The 10585-nt window shown below is 44.6% G+C and overlaps 1 pseudogene; it reads left to right on the top strand.

The window, feature by feature from the left end:
* Nucleotides 1-528: 528 nt before the first annotated feature.
* LOC126099538 (5S ribosomal RNA) lies at nucleotides 529-646 on the top strand (annotated as a pseudogene).
* Nucleotides 647-10585: the final 9939 nt, after the last annotated feature.

Genomic DNA, 10585 nt, shown 5'->3' with positions numbered 1-10585 from the left:
GAAGACCACCACAAAATATTTAAACCAAAACACAAACCAACTGAACACCAAAGCCTTCAACCACCCTCTGACAGCTATAACGTTCACATTCAACTTTCTACAGCTCGCCCTGACTAACCCTCCCCCCCCCCCTCCACACACACAGACAGACAGAGAGAGAGAGAGAGAGAGAGAGAGAGAGAGAGAAACAGAAATGAACAGATGTTACTTTACTGCATATACTTTGTTAGATTGGTAACATGTACACAAAAAAATACGTAGGAGGAGATACAAAGTCAACACACAGTAGTTAAGTTTAGATCACAGTTTTCGGTAAAATATCTCCAACTAGTGACAGAAGAATAAAAATACACCACAGCAATTAGTTCAAAGAACATGAAAATTTTGAAGAAAAAAGTTCGTAACGTGGAAATGTGTTTATATTTCGTAAACGAAGTTATAAAGCGACCATCAGCATGTGACCAGATTCGAGGAGACGCGGATACCAACCAAAAACACGAATAACTGTAAGGAATCACATACTTACGTGCCAACGGCCTTGCCGCAGTAATAACACCGGTTCCCGTCAGATCACCGATGTTAAGCGCTGTCGGGCTGCGCTAGCACTTGGATGGGTGACCACCCGGTCTGCCAAGCGCTGTTGGCAAGCGGGGTGCACTCAGCCCTTGTGAGGCAACCTGAGGAGTTATTTGATTGAGAAGTAGGGGCTCCGGTCTCGTAAACTGACATACGGCGGCGAGAGCGGAGTGCTGATCACATGCCCCTCAGAATCCGCATCCATTGACGCCTGTGGGCTGAGGATGGCACGGCGGCCGGTCGGTAGCGTTGGGCCTTCCAGTGCCTGTTCCGGCGGAGTTTAGTTTAGTTAACCACTTACTTATGTAAAAATAAGACGTGAACTGTTTTATAATCTACAAATATCGCATATCAAAACATAACTACACTCCTGGAAATTGAAATAAGAACACCGTGAATTCATTGTCCCAGGAAGGGGAAACTTTATTGACACATTCCTGGGGTCAGATACATCACATGATCACACTGACAGAACCACAGGCACATAGACACAGGCAACAGAGCAAGCACAATGTCGGCACTAGTACAGTGTATATCCACCTTTCGCAGCAATGCAGGCTGCTATTCTCCCATGGAGACGATCGTAGAGATGCTGGATGTAGTCCTGTGGAACGGCTTGCCATGCCATTTCCACCTGGCGCCTCAGTTGGACCAGCGTTCGTGCTGGACGTGCAGACCGCGTGAGACGACGCTTCATCCAGTCCCAAACATGCTCAATCGGGGACAGATCCGGAGATCTTGCTGGCCAGGGTAGTTGACTTACACCTTGTAGAGCACGTTGGGTGGCACGGGATACATGCGGACGTGCATTGTCCTGTTGGAACAGCAAGTTCCCTTGCCGGTCTAGGAATGGTAGAACGATGGGTTCGATGACGGTTTGGATGTACCGTGCACTATTCAGTGTCCCCTCGACGATCACCAGTGGTGTACGGCCAGTGTAGGAGATCGCTCCCCACACCATGATGCCGGGTGTTGGCCCTGTGTGCGTCGGTCGTATGCAGTCCTGATTGTGGCGCTCACCTGCACGGCGCCAAACACGCATACGACCATCATTGGCACCAAGGCAGAAGCGACTCTCATCGCTGAAGACGACACGTCTCCATTCGTCCCTCCATTCACGCCTGTCGCGACACCACTGGAGGCGGGCTGCACGATGTTGGGGCGTGAGCGGAAGACGGTCTAACGGTGTGCGGGACCGTAGCCCAGCTTCATGGAGACGGTTGCGAATGGTCCTCGCCGATACCCCAGGAGCAACAGTGTCCCTAATTTGCTGGGAAGTGGCGGTGCGGTCCCCTACGGCACTGCGTAGGATCCTACGGTCTTGGCGTGCATCCGTGCGTCGCTGCGGTCCGGTCCCAGGTCGACGGGCACGTGCACCTTCCGCCGACCACTGGCGACAACATCGATGTACTGTGGAGACCTCACGCCCCACGTGTTGAGCAATTCGGCGGTACGTCCACCCGGCCTCCCGCATGCCCACTATACGCCCTCGCTCAAAGTCCGTCAACTGCACATACGGTTCACGTCCACGCTGTCGCGGCATGCTACCAGTGTTAAAGACTGCGATGGAGCTCCGTATGCCACGGCAAACTGGCTGACACTGACGGCGGCGGTGCACAAATGCTGCGCAGCTAGCGCCATTCGACGGCCAACACCGCGGTTCCTGGTGTGTCCGCTGTGCCGTGCGTGTGATCATTGCTTGTACAGCCCTCTCGCAGTGTCCGGAGCAAGTATGGTGGGTCTGACACACCGGTGTCAATGTGTTCTTTTTTCCATTTCCAGGAGTGTATATAGTTATACGATTCCACTTAAGGTGCCTTGAAGTAAAAGGTGAAGCGTATATGGAACAAATAAAATAAACTGTAGCAAGAAAAAAGCGTTTTTATTCACAAAACGAACAAAACCAATCTTTGATTGAAAGGGTGCGATCCTGGAATGTGTTCTTTTTTCCATTTCCAGGAGTGTATATAGTTATACGATTCCACTTAAGGTGCCTTGAAGTAAAAGGTGAAGCGTATATGGAACAAATAAAATAAACTGTAGCAAGAAAAAAGCGTTTTTATTCACAAAACGAACAAAACCAATCTTTGATTGAAAGGGTGCGATCCTGGAATGCTGGCTCAAAATGTTTTCACTGAGATAGTGTCTTTTCACATTGCCTGAGAAGCAGTCGCCACTTTGGGCTACGGTTCGTTTTTTGTTTTGTGGGGGCGGAAGGCGCTGGTCGGCACCGAGCTCGGGAAAACATTTCAGTGATCGTCTCTCTGTATAGTGAACGCATTATTGTGGCCAAAATAGACACGAAGCCCATGCCTACTACAGTAGTACAAGTTTATATGCCAACTTGCTCTGCAGATGATGATGAAATTGATGAAATGTATGATGAGATAAAAGAAATTATTCAGGTAGTGCAGGGAGACGAAAATTTAATAGTCACTGGAATTCGAGAGTAGGAAAAGGGGTAGAAGGAAACATAGTAAATGAATATGGATTGGGTGTAAGAAATGAAAGAGGAAGCCGCCTGGTAGAATTTTGTACAGAGCATAACTTCATCATAGCTAACACTTAGTTCAAGAATCATAAAAGAGGGTTGTATACATGGAAGAATCCTGCAGATACTAGAAGGTATCAGATAGATTATGTAATGGTAAGACAGAGATTTAGGAATCCTGGGGATACTAGAAGGTATCAGATAGATTATTAATGGTAAGACAGAGATTTAGGAACCAGGTTTTAAATTGTAAGACATTTCCAGGTTCAGATGTGGACTCTGACCACAATCTATTGGTTATGAACTGTAGATTAAAACTGAAGAAACTGCAAAAAGGTGAGAATTTAAGGAGATGGGGCCTGGATAAACAGACTAAACCAGAGGTTGTACGGAAATGGGGGAAAGAAATAAAGTAGAAGAAGAATGGGTAGCTCTGAGGGATGAAGTAGTAAAGGCAGCAGAGGATCAAGTAAGTAAAAAGACGAGGGCTAGTAAAAATCCTTGGGTAACAGAAGAAATATTGAATTTAATTGATGAAAGGAGGAAATATAAAAATTCAGTAAATGAAGCACGCAAAAAGGAATACAAACGTCTCAGAAATGAGATCGACAGGAAGTGCATAATGGCTGAGCAGGGATGGCAAATGTAGAGGTTTATCTCACTAGGGCCAAGATAGATACTTCCTATAGAAAAATTAAAGAGACCTTTGGAGAAAAAGAGAGCCACTTGTATGAATAGCAAGAGCTCAGATGGAAACCCAGTTTTAAGCAAAGAAGGGAAAGCAGAAAGGTGGAAGGAGTATATGGAGGTTCTATACAAGGGCGGCGTACTTGAGGACAATATTATGGAAATGGAAGAGGATATAGATGAAGATGAAATGGGAGATACGTTACTGCGTGAAGAGTTTGACAGAGCACTGAAAGACTTAAGTCGACACAAGGCTCCGGGAGTAGACAACATTCCATTAGAATTACTGACGGCCTTGGGAGAGCCAGTCCTGACAAAACTCTACCATCTGGTGAGCAAGATGTATGAGGCAGCCGAAATACCCTCAGACTTCAAGAAGAATATAATAATTCTAATCCCAAAGAAAGCAGGTGTTGACAGATGTGAAAATTACCGAACTGTCAGTTTAATGTCACAGATGCAAAATACTAACGCGAATTCTTTACAGACGAATGGAAAAACTGGTAGAAGCCGACCTCGGGGAAGATCAGGTTGGATTCGGTAGAAATGTTGGAACACGGGAGGCAATACTGACCTTACGACTTATCTTAGAAGAAAGATTAAGGAAAGGCAAACCTACGTTTCTAGCATTTGTAGACTTAGAGAAAGGTTTTGACAATGTTGATTGGAATACTCTCTTTCAGATTCTAAAGGTGGCAGGGGTAAAATACAGGAAGCGGAAGGCTATTTACAATTTGTACAGAAACCAGATGGCAGTTGTAAGAGTCGAGGGCACGAAAGGGAAGCAGTGGTTGGGAAGGGAGTGAGACAGGGTTTTAGCCTCTCCCCGATGTTATACAATATGTATATTGAGCAAGCAGTAAAGGAAACAAAAGAAAAATTCGGAGTAGGTATTAAATTCCATGGAGAAGAAATAAAAACGTTGAGGTTCACCGATGACATTGTAATTCTGACAGAGACAACAAAGGACTTGGAAGAGCAGTTGAACGAAATTTGACTGTGTCTTGATAAGATGAGCAACAATAAAAGCAAAACGAGGATAATGGAAGGTAGTCGAATTAAATTGGGTGATGCTGAGGGTATTAGATTAGGAAATGAGACATTTAAAGTTGTAAAGGAGTTTTGCTATTTGGGGAGGAAAATAACTGATAATGGTCGAAGTAGAGAGGATATAAAATGTAGACTGGCAATGGCAAGGAAAGCGTTTCTGAAGAAGAGAAATTTGTTAACGTCGAGTACAGGATTTAAGTGTCAGGAAGTCGTTTCTGAAAGTATTTGTATGGAGTGTATCCATGTATGGAAGTGACACATGGACGATAAATACTTTGGACAAGAAGAGAATAGAAACTTTCGAAATGTGGAGCTACAGAAGAATGCTGAAGATTAGATGGGTAGATGACATAACTAATGAGGACGTATTGAATAGAGTTGGGGAGAAGAGGAGTTTGTGGCACAACTTGACTAGAAGGAGGAGGAGGAGGAGATTAGTGTTTAACGTCCCGTCGACAACGAGGTCATTAGAGACAGAGCGCAAGCTCGGGTGAGGGAAGGATGGGGAAGGAAATCGGCCGTGCCCTTTCAAAGGAACCATCCCGGCATTTGCCTGAAGCGATTTAGGGAAATCACGGAAAACCTAAATCAGGATGGCCGGAAGCGGGATTGAACCGTCGTCCTCCCGAATGCGAGTCCAGTGTGCTAACCACTGCGCCACCTCGCTCGGTACTTGACTAGAAGAAGGGGTCAGTTGGTAGGGTATATTCTGAGGCATCAAGGGATCACCTATTTAATATTGGAGGGTAGCGTGGAGGGTAAAAGTCGTAGAGGAAGGCTAAGAGATGATTACACTAAAAAGATTCAGAAGGATGTGGGTCGCAGTAGGTACTGGGAGATGAAGAAGCTTGCACAGGATAGAGTAGCATGGAGACCTGCATTAAACCAGTCTCAGGACTGAAGACCACAACAACAACTCTCTGTATGTTGGAATGTAGCCAATTGGTTCATTCATACGTCCACTTTGTTAGTTAACTTTCCTCTGCAGAGAAGCTTTGGAGCTAGCCCTCGGATTGGCGGAGGAAGGTGCAGGAAATTATAATACCGATCTCTGGAGAGGTGTAGCAGAGGAGTCTTGAGGTAATATGTGGTAGGCAGTCTTGGAGTGTGCTCTTGTAGATATTGACCTTCTTTATGCGCATTTTGCGAACTTAGAAATTTTCGATCTTTTTTCTATTTTTTATGGTTGTCAGTGAACAAGTGTTGCCCTTTCTTCCTAATCTTCATGATTACTATGCTGAGGACACTCCAAATATGACAACAGGCATATCCACTAGAGTGTACGCTAACATTCCTCGTTTAACTGTCACTCAGATACTCTGATTGTCCTGCTTAATCACTGTGGGAAATATGTGGAAGTATTAGGAACATGAAAACGTAGCAGTCAACATCACCGCAAAATGCACCTCTGCGGGATCTATTCGTTAATGAGTGGCGTCAGAATGATATGGCTTACCTGAAGAAACATGTGGACCATCTTCCTCGCCGAAGTGCGCCCATTATCGGCGCTCCACAGCGTCTTGCACGATACTGGAGTGATGTCTCTTGGGGTGACCACTTTTTTCCAGAATGTTTATTTAGTTTGCAGAGTCAGATGTAGATAATAAGTTCAGTAAAATCAGTCACGATACATATGAAGCTTATGGTGCCAGAGACCTTTTGAAGTCTCAGACGAATGGAAGTTTCTATCAAGGCCGGCATTCGAAACCTAGGTGCGGTTCCAATACAGTTGGAAAGCCTCTAGTTTAGGGGGAATAGTAAGTGAGCTGAGGCGTGAATGGGAATGTAGGATGAGGAGGGAAGTGGCATAGTGTTTAGTCCATCTGCCTAGTGAGCAGGAAACGCAAGTTCGAATCCCAGCCTTGTTACAAATTGTCTTTCGTCGCTTCCGTGTGCATAACAAATCATGAAACAAACAGAATGTTGACTGTGGATAGCTTTGCAGAAACTGTGCAGAGTTCGGCCGTGTTCTGCCGTTGTGAATCGGCTGCCACCGCAAGAGGTAAACAGGTGTCCTGAGCGCAGGGCGGGGTCAGATGGTATCGGAACAGTGCACGCAGTTCCCTGGATCCCGCAAAAACCCGGCAAGGGACGTGACGCGGCTGGCGCGCGATTGAATGCAAATGACCCAGCTTCGTGTGTGACCCGGTCCGGAGAAAGGCGCTTGTTATTCCAGCACGCTCCGCCCACCCTCCGCAAAGACACCCGCCGTTAAGATTCCTATCCGCTCTCGGCCACGAGAACAAAAGCCGATCACGCACCGTCTCGGCTAAGCGCAAAAAGTAGTCGGCTTTGGTGTCTGGTTTTTAGAAACTGATGACATGAATTTTCGTAATTAGTGGTCATTAACAAAAGTTCCCTAGCAAACTCTTACTCAATAAGTTTTGAAAAGACGCGCTGTATATGGTGCCCCATTTGTCTTGACCAACCCATACAACTTTCCGCCCAGATGTTAAATAAAAGCCGGCCGTTGTGGCCGAGCGGTTCTAGGCGCTCAGTCCGGAATCGCGCGACTGCTACGGTCGCAGGTTCGAATCCTGCCTCGGGCATGGATGTGTGTGATGTCCTTAGGTTACCAGAATGAGATTTTTCACTCTGCAGCGGAGTGTGCGCTGATATGAAACTTCCTGGCAGATTAAAACTGTGCGCCCGACCGAGACTCGAACTCGGGACCTTTGCCTTTCGTGGGCAAGTGCTCTACCATCTGAGCTACCGAAGCACGACTCACGCCCGGTGAGGCTGTGGCTAAGCCATGTCTCCGCAATATCCTTTCTTTCAGGAGTGCTAGCTCTGCAAGGTACGCAGGAGAGCTTCTGTAAAGTTTGGAAGGTAGGAGACGAGATACTGGCAGAAGTAAAGCTGTGAGTACCGGGCGTGAGTCGTGCTTCGGTAGCTCAGATGGTAGAGCACTTGCCGCGAAAGGCAAAGGTCCCGAGTTCGAGTCTCGGTCGGGCACACAGTTTTAATCCGCCAGGAGGTTTCGTCCTTAGGTTAGTTAGGTTTAAGTAGTTCTACGTTCTAGGGGACCGATGACCACAGTTGTTAAGTCCTATAGTGCTCAGAGCCATTTGAACCATTTTGTTAAATAAAAAAATGTATCAAGCAAATGTTCCTTAACTATCAATGAGATGTTAACGAGCGTAACTGCCTTTTTTGTAACTTCGTTCGTTGCGAAGATACGAATATATAACGTGGCCCTCGGGATTTCCTACAAAAGGTGCTAATGCTTTGAAAAGCTGTAACTAAATTTTAGTATGCGCGATAGTATTACCCTGTTTTTATGCACACGTACTGACAACTGGTAATTAGAATGAAACAAAACAGTTATTAAAATGGCTCCAAACACTATGGGACTTAACATCTGAGGTCATCAGTCACCTAGACTTAGAACTACTTACACCTAACTAACCTAAGGACATTACACATAACCATGCCTGAGGCAGGATTCGAACCTGCGATCGTAGCAGCTGCGCGGTTCCGGTCTGAAGCGCCTAGAACCACTCTGTCACAGCGGCCGGCCAAAACAGCTATGGCAAATGGAATGTCGTCATGGAGTAGCTAATCAGCCTGTTATACTGAACCACTGGATACATAAGAATCTAGAAAGTAATAATTACAGTAATCATTCACACCATGATGCACGCACATTAAAATACTATTCACGGACTAACCAGTGTAGCTACTCAGACAGATAGTTTAATTGCTGTTAGTAAACTGAATAATTTACTGCAATGGCGGAAACAGAAAGCTTGTAATGTACCTGAATGCCAAAATAATTTGTAATTAAGGTTTGAAAAAATAGTTGAGAAAGTAAACCAGTTGTTTACGCTGGTTTTAATTCAATAGTCTCAGAATGTGAACGCAAACTATTAGTGAGAACCTGCACTGTAGTCCGTTGGCGTATGCCCTGCCGTTTAGGTTACCACTGATGAAATAAGGATCAACAACTGTATCCCCAAGCATCGCACACCAGATATTAACCCACCATTGATGCTGATGTTCCTTGTATTTAGTTGTTCTTTGTTTGAGAAGGAACATAAATATTATGTTTCTCAGGATCGCTTCGTCCAAGAGTCGTAGGAATTCTGGTTGGTGAGGATTTGCTGTTGTGACCACTGACAGAACTCTGCACACTTCCAGAAGTAATTGCTGTACAATTCTTGGTGGAAGTGCACATGGTAAGGATGGCACTAGTAACTTGTTAGGATACGATGTACACTGGTTTTAGGAACGGTAATCTCTTGTTGAACCTGTCGTGTGCTCACATGTGGATACATTGCAACAGAGCCGAAAGTTCTACAGCGATTACGGTGCCATGGATTGAAACTTCCCGCTTCTTGACGCGTCACAACAAGGCGAGGAGTTATCAGTCAAGAAGGTGGGTTCTTGTCAGCTTACTGTTCACATTAAAAATTCCTCCACCAGAGTAGCATTACGCCTGCCTTCAACCTCAATAAAAGAAAAGCGATGATGATGTAGTTTTTTAATCAAGTGCTGCATTTACTGCACACAACGTATCCTTCATACGTTCTACAGTACTGACTAGATATTATCGTATTGTAAATGAGAAAACATTATTGCAATTACTGTCCTGCTCACTTAATTTCTCCATAAATGGAAAGAATTTTTATTTTCGCTTCGTTGGTGAACGTTGCACTGGCACATGCTTCAAACTCAAGACAGTTGACTAAATATCCAGTGTGCATTTTTCTTGTGTTTCCATTTGTGTACTCCAGCAAGTGGATGAGTTACTTACCACGGGTACCTGTACTGCACAGTCAGTCAATTTTGTGATTTGCTTTTAACGATGTTCTTCTTTATCAGAGTGTTACTCTGTGAAACGTTTTCGAACAGGTCTTGAGACGCGGAAATGGGTTAGTGAATTAAAAGAGATAGGCATAGGTGCTGTTTGAACAAGACGTGCTGCTGTTCATATCTTCATAACGAACAAAGATACAAGAAAGGCAGTCATGCTGGTCAATGTCCCACTGGTAGTTAAAAGATATTTGGGTGATACATTTTTTTAAATTTTGGTTCTGGACAAGAAGTTATATATGTTGGTGAAGATAAATGAGACAAACTCCAAGCAGTTCCGAACACGTAAGAGGTTTCCTCTCAATAAATTACTAAAATATGACGACAAGCAGACAGAACAGACGGTTTTAAAGTCCTGGGGTTAAAACTTGATAATAAATTAAAGTGAGAGAAGTAAGTCTCATAACTGCTAAATCGTCTAAACAAATCTGTATTTCCGTGACGTAACAGAAAATGGTAGCGCTGATTTATGTGTTTAGTGATCATAATTTTAAAACTTTTATTTAACATAGCAGAGAGCTTACATCAGAACCAATCTTTCAAAAATTATAAGAGCCAAGAGCCTGAATAACAGTGACATAGTAATGTCCCTTCACTCAATGCAAAAGTGTGTGTGTGTGTGTATGTGTGTGTGTGTGTGTGTGTGTGTGTGTGTGTGTGTGTGTGGATAAGCTGAGACTTTGAATCTGATGGGAGGCGTGTTGGTGTTGTCCGTGCAGTTGCAATTACCACTGTGTCCGAATCGCTTAGTGGTCACAGCATCTATCTTGTAAGCAGGAGATCCGGATTCGAATCCCAGTCTGGCATAAATTTTCAACTTTCCACATTGATTTCAATCAATGCGCGTTTGTAGCTAATGTCTGTAATTCCTTTGTGTCTTAATATGCAGAATCATTACAATTAACTAAAATCCAAAAGTAGGTAACTGGTGCCAAGATACTTATCATAACATTAAAAACAAATGAC

The sequence above is a fragment of the Schistocerca cancellata genome, chromosome 1 (genome assembly GCF_023864275.1).
Source record: "Schistocerca cancellata isolate TAMUIC-IGC-003103 chromosome 1, iqSchCanc2.1, whole genome shotgun sequence".
NCBI lineage: Eukaryota > Metazoa > Arthropoda > Insecta > Orthoptera > Acrididae > Schistocerca > Schistocerca cancellata.
This window is presented reverse-complemented; position numbering and strand designations above follow the sequence as displayed.